Raw genomic sequence first — 15011 nt, forward strand, 5'->3', positions numbered from 1 at the left:
CTACTTCCCAAGGACGGAATAGTACGTCCAGGGTGATCATCCACGCTCACGGGGGGAGCGCGGCCGGGTGTCAGCTGCTTATCGCAGCTGACATCCGACACTATGTGCCAGGAGCGGTCACGGACCGCCCCCGGCACACCGCGATCAAACATGATCGCGATGTGCCGGCGGTGCAGGGAAGCATCGTGCAGGGAGGGGGCTCCCTGTGGGCTTCCCTGAGACCCCCGCAGCAACGCGATGTGATCACGTTGCTGCGAGGGTCTCCTACCTTCCTCCCTGCAGCAAGGCACTTGGTAACGCTGCAGCGCTCTTTGACAGATCGGTGATCTGACAGAGTGCTGTGCAAACTGTCAGATCACCGATCTGTATTGTCCCCCCGTGGGACAAAGTAAAAAAGTAAAAAAAAAAATTTCCAAGTGTGTAAAAAAAAAAAAACCCTAGATAATGAAAAATATATATATATATTATTCCCATAAATACATTTCTTTATCTAAATAAAAAAAAAAAACAATAAAAGTACACATATTTAGTATTGCCGCATCCGTAACGACCCGACCTATAAAACTGTCCCACTAGTTAACCCCTTCAGTAAACACCGTAAAAAAAAAAAAACGAGGCAAAAAACAACGCTTTATTATCATACCGCCGAACAAAAAGTGGAATAACACGCAATCAAAAAGACGGATATAAATAACCATGGTACCGCTGATAGCGTCATCTTGTCCCGCAAAAAACGAGCCACAAAACAGCATCATCAGCGAAAAAATAAAAAAGTTATAGTCCTCAAAATAAAGCGATGCAAAAATAATTATTTTTTCTATAAAATAGTTTTTATCGTATAAAAGCATCAAAACGTAAAAAAATGATATAAATGAGGTGTCGGTGTAATCGTACTGACTCGTAGAATAAAACTGCTTTATCAATTTTACCAAACGCAGAACGGTATAAATGCCTCCCCCAAAAGAATTTCATGAATAGCTGGTTTTTCGTCATTCTGCCTCACAAAAATCAGAATAAAAAGCGATCAAAAAATCTCACGTGCCCGAAAATGTTACCAATAAAAACGTCAACTCGTCCCGCAAAAAACAAGACCTCACATGACTCTGTGGACTCAAATATAGAAAAATTATAGCTATCAAAATGTGGTAACACAAAAAATATTTTTTGCAATAAAAAGCGTCTTTCAGTGTGTGACGGCTGCCAATCATAAAAATCCGCTAAAAACCCCACTATAAAAGTAAATCAAACCCCCCTTCATCACCCCCTTAGTTAGGAAAAAATTAAAAAATTAAAAAAATGTATTTATTTCCATTTTCCCATTAGGATTAGGGCTAAGGTTAGGGCTAGGGTTAGGGTTATAGGGCTAGGATTAGGGCTAGGGTTAGGGCTAGGGTTAGGGCTATGGTTAGGGCTATGGTTAGGGTTAGGACTAGGCTTAGGGCTAGGGTTAGGGTTGGGGCTAGGGTTATGGTTAGAGCTAGGGTTAATGTTACAATTAGGGTTAAGGCTACAGTTAGGGTTGGGGCTAAAGTTAGGGTTAGGGTTTGGATTACATTTGCGGTTGGGAATAGGGTTGGGATTAGGGTTAGGGGTGTGTCTGGGTTAGAGGTGTGGTTAGGGTTACCATTGGAATTAGGGTTAGGGGTGTGTTTGGATCAGAGTTTCAGTTATAATTGGGGGGTTTCCACTGTTTAGACACATCAGGGGCTCTCCAAACGCGACATGGCGTCCGATCTCAATTCCAGCCAATTCTGCATTGAAAAAGTAAAACAGTGCTCCTTCCCTTCCGAGCTCTCCCGTGTGCCCAAACAGGAGTTTACCCCAACATATGGGGTATCGGCGTACTCAGGACAAATTAGACAACAACTTTTGGTGTCCAATTTCTCCTGTTACCCTTGGGAAAATACAAAACTGGGGGCTAAAAAATAATTTTTGTGGGAAAAAAAAAGATTTTTTATTTTCACGGCTCTGCGTTATAAACTGTAGTGAAACACTTGGGGGCTCAAAGTTCTCACAACACATCTAGATAAGTTCGTGGGGGGTCTAGTTTCCAATATGGGGTCACTTGTGGGGGGTTTCTACTGTTTAGGTATATTAGGGGCTCTGCAAACGCAATGTGATGCCTGCAGACCATTCCATCTAAGTCTGCATTCCAAATGGCGCTCCTTCCCTTCCGAGCCCTCCCATGCGCCCAAACGGTGGTTCCCCCCCACATATGGGGTATCAATGCACTCAGGACAAATTGGACAACAACTTTTGGGGTTCAATTTCTCCTTTTACCCTCGAGAAAATACAAAAACGGGGGCTAAAAAATAATTTTGAGGGGAATTTTTTTTTTTTTCACGGCTCTGCGTTATAAACTGTAGTGAAATACTTGGGGGCTAAAAGTTCTCACAACACATCTAGATAAGTTCCTTGGGGGGTCTAGTTTCCAATATGGGGTCACTTGTGGGGGATTTCTACTGTTTAGGTACATTAGGGGCTCTGCAAACACAATGTGATGCCTGCAGACCATTCCATTTAAGTGTGTATTCCAAATGGCACTCCTTCCCTTCCGAGCCCTCCCATGCACCCAAACGCTGGTTCCCCACCCACGTATAGGGTATCAGCGCACTCAGGACAAATTGCACAACAACTTTTGGGGTCCAATTTCTCCTGTTACCCTCAGGAAAATACAAATCTGGGGGCTAAAAAATAATTTTTGTGGGAAAAAAATTTTGTGTTATTTTTATGACTCTGCATTATAAACTTCTGTGAAGCTCTTGGTGGGTCAAAGTGCTCACCACACATCTAGATAAGTTCCTTAGGGGGTCTACTTTTCAAAATGGTGTCACTTGTGGGGGGTTTCAATGTTTAGGCACATCAGTGGCTCTCCAAGCGCAACATGGCGTCCCATCTCAATTCCTGTCAATTTTGCATTTAAAAGTCAAACGGTGCTCCTTCCCTTCCGAGCTCTCCCATGCGCCCAAACAGTGGTTTACCCCCACATATGGGGTATCAGCGTACTCAGGACAAATTGTACAACAACTTTTTTGTTCCAATTTCTTCTCTTACCATTATGAAAATAATAAAATGGGGGCGAATAGATAATTTTTGTGAAAAAAAAATGATTTTTTTATTTTTACGGTTCTGCATTATAAACTTCTGTGAAGCACTTGGTGGGTCAAAGTGCTCACCACACCTAGAGAAGTTCTTTAGGGGGTCTACTTTCCAAAATGGTGTCACTTGTGGGGGGGTTTCAATGTTTAGGCACATCAGTGGCTCTCCAAACGCAACATGGCGTTCCATCTCAATTCCTGTCAATTTTGCATTGAAAGGTCAAACGGCGCTCCTTCCCTTCCGAGCTCTGCCATGTGCCCAAACTGTGGTTAACCCCCACATATGGGGCATCGGCGTACTCAGGACAAATTGTACAACATTGTTTGGGGTCCATTTTCTCCTGTAACCCTTGGTAAAATAAAACAAATTGGAGCTGAAGTAAATTTTTTGTGAAAAAAAGTTAAATGTTAATTTAAACTTCTTGAATGTGGTTTTGAGAACCTTGAGGGGTGCAGTTTTTAGAATGGTGTCACACTTGGGTATTTTCTATCATATAGACCCCTCAAAATGACTTCAAATGAGATGTGGTCCCTAAAATAAAATGGTGTTGTAAAAATGAGAAATTGCTGGTCAACTTTTAACCCTTATAACTCCCTAGCAAAAAAAATTTTGGTTCCAAAATTGTGCTGATGTAAAGTAGACATGTGGGAAATGTTACTTATTAAGTATTTTGTGTGACATATCTCTGTGATTTAATTGCATAAAAATTCAAAGTTGGAAAATTGCGAAATTTTCTAAATTTTCCCAAAATTTCTGTTTTTTTCACAAATAAACGCAGGTAAAATCAAATAAATTTTACCACTATCATGAAGTACAATATGTCACGAGAAAATAATGTCAGAATCACCAGGATCCGTTGAAGCGTTCCAGAGTTATAACCTCATAAAGGAACAGTGGTCAGAATTGTAAAAATTGGCCCGGTCCATAACGTGCAAACCACCCTTGGGGGTAAAGGGTTTAAAGTTATTCTTTGGTTTTTGTAAATATATGGTTTTTTTAACTAGATGAGTTGCTCTGTTTATCATGTGATTGATAGAGTAATTTTCATTGGTGGCAGCTGGTATTTAACCTTGCTGCCATATGTATGCAGTAGCTTTGAGAAAGAACATACCATTGTTCGAAACACGTTGCTTGCTACTCACCACTATGTAATTTATTGGACTGGACTTTGCATTTTATTCTTAATAAATTTGTAAGTTTTTGGAAGCTGGATTTTTTTTTTGCTGGATTACTTTACTCACGTGATGATGAATGCACGATATCCGTGCTTCCCCACAAAACATGCCGACAGGTGAGCTGGTATATTTTTTCTTGAATGTAATACAACCAGTCCCCATAGAATGTATTGCAGCACAGCCCCCATAGAATGTAATGCAGCACAGCCCCCATAGAATGTAATACAGCACAACCCCCATAGAATGTAATACAGCCAGTCCCCATAGAATGTAATGCAGCACAGCCCCATAGAGTGTAATGCAGCACAGCCCCATAGAATGTAATGCAGCAAGCCCCCATAGAATGTAATACAGCACAGCCCCCATAAAATGTAATACAGCACAGCCCCATAGAATGTAATACAGCCAGTCCCCATAGAATGTAATGCAGCACAGCCCCATAGAATGTAATGCAGCCAGCCCCCATAGAATGTAATGCAGCCAGCCCCCATAGAATGTAATACAGCACAGCCCCCATAGAATGTAATACTGCCAGTCCCCATAGAATGTATTGCAGCACAGCCCCCATAGAATGTAATACAGCCAGTCCCCATAGAATGTATTGCAGCACAGCCCCCATAGAATGTAATACAGCCAGTCCCCATAGAATGTATTGCAGCACAGCCCCCATAGAATGTAATGCAGCATAGCCCCCGTAGCATGTTATACAGCACAGCCCCCACAGAATGTAATACAGCCAGTCCCCATAGAATGTAATGCAGCACCGCCCAATAGAATGTAATACAGCCAGTCCCCATAGAATGTAATGCAGCACAGCCCCCATAGAATGTAATGCAGCACAGCCCCCATAGAATGTAATGCAGCACAGCCCCCATAGAATGTAATACAGCACAGCCCCCATAGAATGTATTGCAGCACAACCCCCATAGAATGTAATGCAGCATAGCCCCCATAGAATGTTATACAGCACAGCCCCCACAGAATGTAATACAGCCAGTCGCCATAGAATGTAATGCAGCACCGCCCAATAGAATGTACTACAGCCAGTCCCCATAGAATGTATTGCAGCACAGCCCCCATAGAATGTAATGCAGCACAGCCCCCATAGAATGTAATACAGCACAGCCCCCATAGAATGTAATACAGCACAGCCCCCATAGAATGTATTGCAGCACAGCCCCCATAGAATGTATTGCAGCACAGCCCCCATAGAATGTAATGCAGCATAGCCCCCATAGAATGTTATACAGCACAGCCCCCACAGAATGTAATACAGCCAGTCCCCATAGAATGTAATGCAGCACCGCCCAATAGAATGTAATACAGCCAGCCCCCATAGAATGTATTGCAGCACAGCCCCCATAGAATGTAATGCAGCACAGCCCCATAGAATGTAATGCAGCACAGCTCCCATAGAATAATACAGCACAGCCCCCATAGAATGTAATGCAGCACAGCCCCCATAGAATGTAATACAGCACAGCCCCCATAGAATGTAATACAGCCAGTCCCCATAGAATGTAATGCAGCACAGCCCCATAGAGTGTAATGCAGCACAGCCCCATAGAATGTAATGCAGCAAGCCCCCATAGAATGTAATACAGCACAGCCCCCATAAAATGTAATACAGCACAGCCCCATAGAATGTAATACAGCCAGTCCCCATAGAATGTAATGCAGCACAGCCCCATAGAATGTAATGCAGCCAGCCCCCATAGAATGTAATGCAGCCAGCTCCCATAGAATGTAATACAGCACAGCCCCCATAGAATGTAATACAGCCAGTCCCCATAGAATGTATTGCAGCACAGCCCCCATAGAATGTAATACAGCCAGTCCCCATAGAATGTATTGCAGCACAGCCCCCACAGAATGTAATACAGCATAGCCCCCATAGAATGTAATGCAGCACCGCCCAATAGAATGTAATACTGCCAGTCCCCATAGAATGTAATGCAGCACCGCCCAATAGAATGTAACACAGCCAGTCCCCATAGAATGTATTGCAGCACAGCCCCCATAGAATGTAATACAGCACAGCCCCCATAGAATGTAATACAGCACAGCCCCCATAGAATGTAATACAGCACAGCTCCCATAGAATGTATTGCAGCACAGCCCCCATAGAATGTAATGCAGCATAGCCCCCATAGAATGTTATACAGCACAGCCCCCACAGAATGTAATACAGCCAGTCCCCATAGTATGTAATGCAGCACCATCCAATAGAATGTATTGCAGCACAGCCCCCATAGAATGTATTGCAGCACAGCCCCCATAGAATGTAATGCAGCACAGCCCCCATAGAATGTAATGCAGCACAGCCCCCATAGAATGTAATGCAGCACAGCTCCCATAGAATAATACAGCACAGCCCCCATAGAATGTAATACAGCAGAGCCCCCATAGAATGTAATACAGCAGAGCCCCCATAGAATGTAATACAGCACAGCCCCCATAGAATGTAATACAGCCAGTCCCCATAGAATGTAATGCAGCACAGCCCCATAGAATGTAATACAGCCAGTCCCCATAGAATGTAATGCAGCACCGCCCAATAGAATGTAATACAGCCAGTCCCCATAGAATGTATTGCAGCACAGCCCCCATAGAATGTAATGCAGCACAGCCCCCATAGAATGTAATGCAGCACAGCCCCCATAGAATGTAATGCAGCACAGCCCCCATAGAATGTAATGCAGCACAGCCCCCATAGAATGTAATGCAGCACCGCCCAATAGAATGTAATACAGCCAGTCCCCTTAGAATGTATTGCAGCACAGCCCCCATAGAATGTAATACAGCACAGCCCCCATAGAATGTAATACAGCACAGCCCCCATAGAATGTAATACAGCACAGCTCCCATAGAATGTATTGCAGCACAGCCCCCATAGAATGTAATGCAGCATAGCCCCCATAGAATGTTATACAGCACAGACCCCACAGAATGTAATACAGCCAGTCCCCATAGTATGTAATGCAGCACCGTCCAATAGAATGTAATACAGCCAGTCCCCATAGAATGTAATGCAGCACAGCCCCCATAGAATGTAATGCAGCACAGCCCCCATAGAATGTAATGCAGCACAGCCCCCATAGAATGTAATGCAGCACAGCTCCCATAGAATGTAATACAGCAGAGCCCCCATAGAATGTAATATAGCAGAGCCCCCATAGAATGTAATACAGCAGAGCCCCCATAGAATGTAATACAGCACAGCCCCCATAGAATGTAATACAGCCAGTCCCCATAGAATGTAATGCAGCACAGCCCCATAGAGTGTAATGCAGCACAGCCCCATAGAATGTAATGCAGCAAGCCCCCATAGAATGTAATACAGCACAGCCCCCATAAAATGTAATACAGCACAGCCCCATAGAATGTAATACAGCCAGTCCCCATAGAATGTAATGCAGCACAGCCCCATAGAATGTAATGCAGCCAGCCCCCATAGAATGTAATGCAGCCATCCCCCATAGAATGTAATACAGCACAGCCCCCATAGAATGTAATACTGCCAGTCCCCATAGAATGTATTGCAGCACAGCCCTCATAGAATGTAATACAGCCAGTCCCCATAGAATGTATTGCAGCACAGCCCCCATAGCATGTTATACAGCACAGCCCCCACAGAATGTAATACAGCCAGTCCCCATAGAATGTAATGCAGCACCGCCCAATAGAATGTAATACAGCCAGTCCCCATAGAATGTATTGCAGCACAGCCCCCACAGAATGTAATACAGCATAGCCCCCATAGAATGTAATGCAGCACCGCCCAATAGAATGTAATCCTGCCAGTCCCCATAGAATGTAATGCAGCACCGCCCAATAGAATGTAACACAGCCAGTCCCCATAGAATGTATTGCAGCACAGCCCCCATAGAATGTAATACAGCACAGCCCCCATAGAATGTAATACAGCACAGCCCCCATAGAATGTAATACAGCACAGCTCCCATAGAATGTATTGCAGCACAGCCCCCATAGAATGTAATGCAGCATAGCCCCCATAGAATGTTATACAGCACAGCCCCCACAGAATGTAATACAGCCAGTCCCCATAGTATGTAATGCAGCACCATCCAATAGAATGTATTGCAGCACAGCCCCCATAGAATGTATTGCAGCACAGCCCCCATAGAATGTAATGCAGCACAGCCCCCATAGAATGTAATGCAGCACAGCCCCCATAGAATGTAATGCAGCACAGCTCCCATAGAATGTAATACAGCACAGCCCCCATAGAATGTAATACAGCAGAGCCCCCATAGAATGTAATACAGCAGAGCCCCCATAGAATGTAATACAGCACAGCCCCCATAGAATGTAATACAGCCAGTCCCCATAGAATGTAATGCAGCACAGCCCCATAGAATGTAATACAGCCAGTCCCCATAGAATGTAATGCAGCACCGCCCAATAGAATGTAATACAGCCAGTCCCCATAGAATGTATTGCAGCACAGCCCCCATAGAATGTAATGCAGCACAGCCCCCATAGAATGTAATGCAGCACAGCCCCCATAGAATGTAATGCAGCACAGCCCCCATAGAATGTAATGCAGCACAGCCCCCATAGAATGTAATGCAGCACCGCCCAATAGAATGTAATACAGCCAGTCCCCTTAGAATGTATTGCAGCACAGCCCCCATAGAATGTAATACAGCACAGCCCCCATAGAATGTAATACAGCACAGCCCCCATAGAATGTAATACAGCACAGCTCCCATAGAATGTATTGCAGCACAGCCCCCATAGAATGTAATGCAGCATAGCCCCCATAGAATGTTATACAGCACAGACCCCACAGAATGTAATACAGCCAGTCCCCATAGTATGTAATGCAGCACCGTCCAATAGAATGTAATACAGCCAGTCCCCATAGAATGTAATGCAGCACAGCCCCCATAGAATGTAATGCAGCACAGCCCCCATAGAATGTAATGCAGCACAGCCCCCATAGAATGTAATGCAGCACAGCTCCCATAGAATGTAATACAGCAGAGCCCCCATAGAATGTAATATAGCAGAGCCCCCATAGAATGTAATACAGCAGAGCCCCCATAGAATGTAATACAGCACAGCCCCCATAGAATGTAATACAGCCAGTCCCCATAGAATGTAATGCAGCACAGCCCCATAGAGTGTAATGCAGCACAGCCCCATAGAATGTAATGCAGCAAGCCCCCATAGAATGTAATACAGCACAGCCCCCATAAAATGTAATACAGCACAGCCCCATAGAATGTAATACAGCCAGTCCCCATAGAATGTAATGCAGCACAGCCCCATAGAATGTAATGCAGCCAGCCCCCATAGAATGTAATGCAGCCATCCCCCATAGAATGTAATACAGCACAGCCCCCATAGAATGTAATACTGCCAGTCCCCATAGAATGTATTGCAGCACAGCCCTCATAGAATGTAATACAGCCAGTCCCCATAGAATGTATTGCAGCACAGCCCCCATAGCATGTTATACAGCACAGCCCCCACAGAATGTAATACAGCCAGTCCCCATAGAATGTAATGCAGCACCGCCCAATAGAATGTAATACAGCCAGTCCCCATAGAATGTATTGCAGCACAGCCCCCATAGAATGTAATGCAGCACAGCCCCCATAGAATGTAATGCAGCACAGCCCCCATAGAATGTAATGCAGCACAGCCCCCATAGAATGTAATGCAGCACAGCCCCCATAGAATGTAATGCAGCACAGCCCCCATAGAATGTAATGCAGCACAGCCCCATAGAATGTAATGCAGCACAGCTCCCATAGAATGTAATACAGCAGAGCCCCCATAGAATGTAATACAGCAGAGCTCCCATAGAATGTAATACAGCAGAGCCCCCATAGAATGTAATACAGCACAGCCCCCATAGAATGTAATACAGCCAGTCCCCATAGAATGTAATGCAGCACAGCCCCATAGAGTGTAATGCAGCACAGCCCCATAGAATGTAATGCAGCAAGCCCCCATAGAATGTAATACAGCACAGCCCCCATAAAATGTAATACAGCACAGCCCCATAGAATGTAATACAGCTAGTCCCCATAGAATGTAATGCAGCACAGCCCCATAGAATGTAATGCAGCCAGCCCCCATAGAATGTAATGCAGCCAGCCCCCATATAATGTAATACAGCACAGCCCCCATAGAATGTAATACTGCCAGTCCCCATAGAATGTATTGCAGCACAGCCCTCATAGAATGTAATACAGCCAGTCCCCATAGAATGTATTGCAGCATAGCCCCCATAGAATGTAATGCAGCATAGCCCCCATAGCATGTTATACAGCACAGCCCCCACAGAATGTAATACAGCCAGTCCCCATAGAATGTAATGCAGCACCGCCCAATAGAATGTACTACAGCCAGTCCCCATAGAATGTAATGCAGCACAGCCCCCATAGAATGTAATACAGCACAGCCCCCATAGAATGTAATACAGCACAGCCCCCATAGAATGTATTGCAGCACAGCCCCCATAGAATGTAATGCAGCATAGCCCCCATAGAATGTTATACAGCACAGCCCCCACAGAATGTAATACAGCCAGTCCCCATAGAATGTAATGCAGCACCGCCCAATAGAATGTAATACAGCCAGTCCCAATAGAATGTAATGCAGCACAGACCCATAGAATGTAATGCAGCACAGCTCCCATAGAATAATACAGCACAGCCCCCATAGAATGTAATGCAGCACAGCCCCCATAGAATGTAATACAGCACAGCCCCTATAGAATGTAATACAGCCAGTCCCCATAGAATGTAATGCAGCACAGCCCCATAGAGTGTAATGCAGCACAGCCCCATAGAATGTAATGCAGCAAGCCCCCATAGAATGTAATACAGCACAGCCCTCATAAAATGTAATACAGCACAGCCCCATAGAATGTAATACAGCCAGTCCCCATAGAATGTAATGCAGCACAGCCCCATAGAATGTAATGCAGCCAGCCCCCATAGAATGTAATGCAGCCAGCTCCCATAGAATGTAATACAGCACAGCCCCCATAGAATGTAATACTGCCAGTCCCCATAGAATGTATTGCAGCACAGCCCCCATAGAATGTAATACAGCACAGCCCCCATAGAATGTATTGCAGCACCGCCCAATAGAATGTAATACAGCACAGCCCCCATAGAATGTAATACTGCCAGTCCCCATAGAATGTATTGCAGCACAGCCCCCATAGAATGTAATACAGCACAGCCCCCATAGAATGTAATACAGCACAGCCCCCATAGAATGTAATACAGCACAGCCCCCATAGAATGTATTGCAGCACAGCCCCCATAGAATGTAATGCAGCATAGCCCCCATAGAATGTTATACAGCACTGCCCCCACAGAATGTAATACAGCCAGTCCCCATAGAATGTAATGCAGCACCGCCCAATAGAATGTAAAACAGCCAGTCCCCATAGAATGTATTGCAGCACAGCCCCCATAGAATGTAATGCAGCACAGCCCCCATAGAATGTAATGCAGCACAGCCCCCATAGAATGTAATGCAGCACAGCCCCATAGAATGTAATGCAGCACAGCTCCCATAGAATAATACAGCACAGCCCCCATAGAATGTAATACAGCAGAGCCCCCATAGAATGTAATACAGCAGAGCCCCCATAGAATGTAATACAGCCAGTCCCCATAGAATGTAATGCAGCACAGCCCCATAGAGTGTAATGCAGCACAGCCCCATAGAATGTAATGCAGCAAGCCCCCATAGAATGTAATACAGCACAGCCCCCATAAAATGTAATACAGCACAGCCCCATAGAATGTAATACAGCCAGTCCCCATAGAATGTAATGCAGCACAGCCCCATAGAATGTAATGCAGCCAGCCCCCATAGAATGTAATGCAGCCAGCCCCCATAGAATGTTATACAGCACAGCCCCCATAGAATGTAATACTGCCAGTCCCCATAGAATGTATTGCAGCACAGCCCCCATAGAATGTAATACAGCCAGTCCCCATAGAATGTATTGCAGCACAGCCCCCATAGAATGTAATGCAGCATAGCCCCCAAGAATGTAATGCAGCATAGCCCCCATAGAATGTTATACAGCACAGCCCCCACAGAATGTAATACAGCCAGTCCCCATAGAATGTAATGCAGCACCGCCCAATAGAATGTAATACAGCCAGTCCCCATAGAATGTATTGCAGCACAACCCCCATAGAATGTAATGCAGCACAGCCCCCATATAATGTAATGCAGCACAGCCCCCATAGAATGTAACGCAGCACAGCCCCATAGAATGTAATGCAGCCAGCCCCCATAGAATGTAATGCAGCACAGCCCCATAGAATGTAATGCAGCCAGCCCCCATAGAATGTAATGCAGCCAGCCCCCATAGAATGTAATGCAGCACAGCCCCCATAGAATGTAATACAGCCAGTCCCCATAGAATGTAATGCAGCACAGACATTTTGTGGACTACAGACGAATGTTTCTACTGGGTGAGCTGAAAAGTTTTTCTGTTTTTCTACAGCGCCCATACAATGTAATACAGCACAGCCCTCATAGAATGTAATGCAGCCAGCCCCCATAGAATGTAATGCAGCCAGCCCCTATAGAATGTAATGCAGCATAGCCCCATAGAATGTAATACAGCACAGCCCGCATAGAATGTAATGCAGCCAGCCCCCATAGAATGTAATGCAGCCCCCCCCCCCCCGCAATAGCCCCACAATCCAGTTATCACTCATCTATATATATAATTGTTCAAGGGTTTTTCCGTCTGTCTGTCTGTCTGTCCTGGAAATCCCGGCTCTCTGATTGGTCAGCAACGGCCACAGCGACGATGATGTCATAAAGGACGTAGACATCCTGCGTCTCTGATTGGTCGAGGCCGCACAGCGACGATGTCATAATGGTTGCCATGGCGACGATGATGTCATAAAGGTTGCCTCGATCAATCAGCGACGGACACAGTCTGCCGCGAATTCTGGAATCATCATTGTCCATATATTACAGGGACATGCATATTCTAGAATACCTGATGCGTTAGAATCGGGCCACAATCTAGTCTATATATATAATTGTCTAAGGGTTTTTCCGTCCGTCTGTCTGTCTGTCTTGGAAATCCCGGCTCTCTGATTGGTCGAGGCCTGGCAGCCTCGACCAATCAGCGATGGGCACAGTATCGACGTAGAAATCCCACGTCTCTGATTGGTCGAGGCCGCCAGGCCTCTACCAATCAGCAACGGGCACGGCGACGATGATGTCATAATGGTTGCCATGGCGATGATGATGTCATAAAGGACGTAGACATCCCGCGTCTCTGATTGGTCGAAGCCGCCAGGCCTCAACCAATCAGCAACGGGCACAACGACGATGATGTCATAAAGGACGTAGAAATCCCACGTTTCTGATTCAGCGACGGGCACAGTATCGACGTAGATGTCATAATGGTCATAATGGTTGCCATGGCAATGATGATGTCATAAAGGTTGCCTCGACCAATCAGCGACGGGCACAATCTGCCGCGAATTCTGGAATCATCATTGTCCATATACAGTGAGACATCTTTATGCTGTGTAATGAAATCAGCATGGGGCCCCACGACCCCTGGCTCGAGGCAACCTTTATGACATCATCGTCGCCATGGCAACCATTATGACATCATTGTCGCTTTGCCCGTTGCTGATTGGTCGAGGCCTGGCGACCTCGACCAATCAGAGACGCGGGATGTCTACGTCCTTTATGACATCATCGTCGCTGTGCCCGTCGCTGATTGGTCACGTAGATGTCATAATGGTTGCCATGGCGACGATGATGTCATAAAGGTTGCCTCGACCAATCAGCGACGGGCACAGTCTGCCGCGAATTCTGGAATCATCATTGTCCATATACTACGGGGACATGCATATTCTAGAATACCCGATGCGTTAGAATCGGGCCACAATCTAGTTGACATATATCTAATTTAAAAAAAACACTCTACTCACCTTTCCTCTTGTCCCCCGCTGCTCCTGGCTTCGGCCTCAGCAGCTGCAGTCTGCTTGGCCACACAGCAGGTGCGCGATGATATGACGTCATCGCGCACCCACAGTGTCAGAGGCAGAGTGGGGAATGATGGGAGAGGGGGCATCAGTGGACGTGCTCTCCTCCATCATTGCATTCAACTGTACCGGCGTCTATAACGCCGGTATAGTTAAATGCGGGGTGGGGAGTGTGCCGAGAGCGGGGGGAGTGTGCCAACAGCGGGGGAGTGTGCCGACAGGGGGGGAAGTGTGCCGACAGCGGCACACTCGAGCGGCCCACTACTGCCACTGGCCCTTCTGGCATTTGCCAGAACTGCCCGATGGCCAGTCCGGCCCTGTTCCCAACTCAGTTGGCAGAAAAATAAGAAAGTTTAGACTCAAAATATTGCAATAGAAAACTAAATTTTATTTTAAGAACTTTTACGGCTCAAAAGTTCTAAATTGTAAAAAATATACAAATGTGGTGTCACTGTAATGATATTTGTTAGTATGGTTTTCTATGATATTCAGTGTGTGATAAATTACAACTTCACCTGCACCCTTAAAATGCCTAAATTGTTGCATTGTGGTGGTTCTACATTCCCATAAAATGTAATGAAGAACAATCAAACAATTAAAATGTTGCAACCAATGAAAGAATCAATTCTTCACATAGAAATGTTTCGAAACTGGTCCTTTAATTTAAACATTAGTAAGTTAATGCTCTCAGAAAATGCAACAGAAAAGC

Source organism: Ranitomeya imitator, chromosome 4 (assembly GCF_032444005.1).
Source record: "Ranitomeya imitator isolate aRanImi1 chromosome 4, aRanImi1.pri, whole genome shotgun sequence".
In the NCBI taxonomy this organism is placed as follows: Eukaryota; Metazoa; Chordata; class Amphibia; order Anura; family Dendrobatidae; genus Ranitomeya; species Ranitomeya imitator.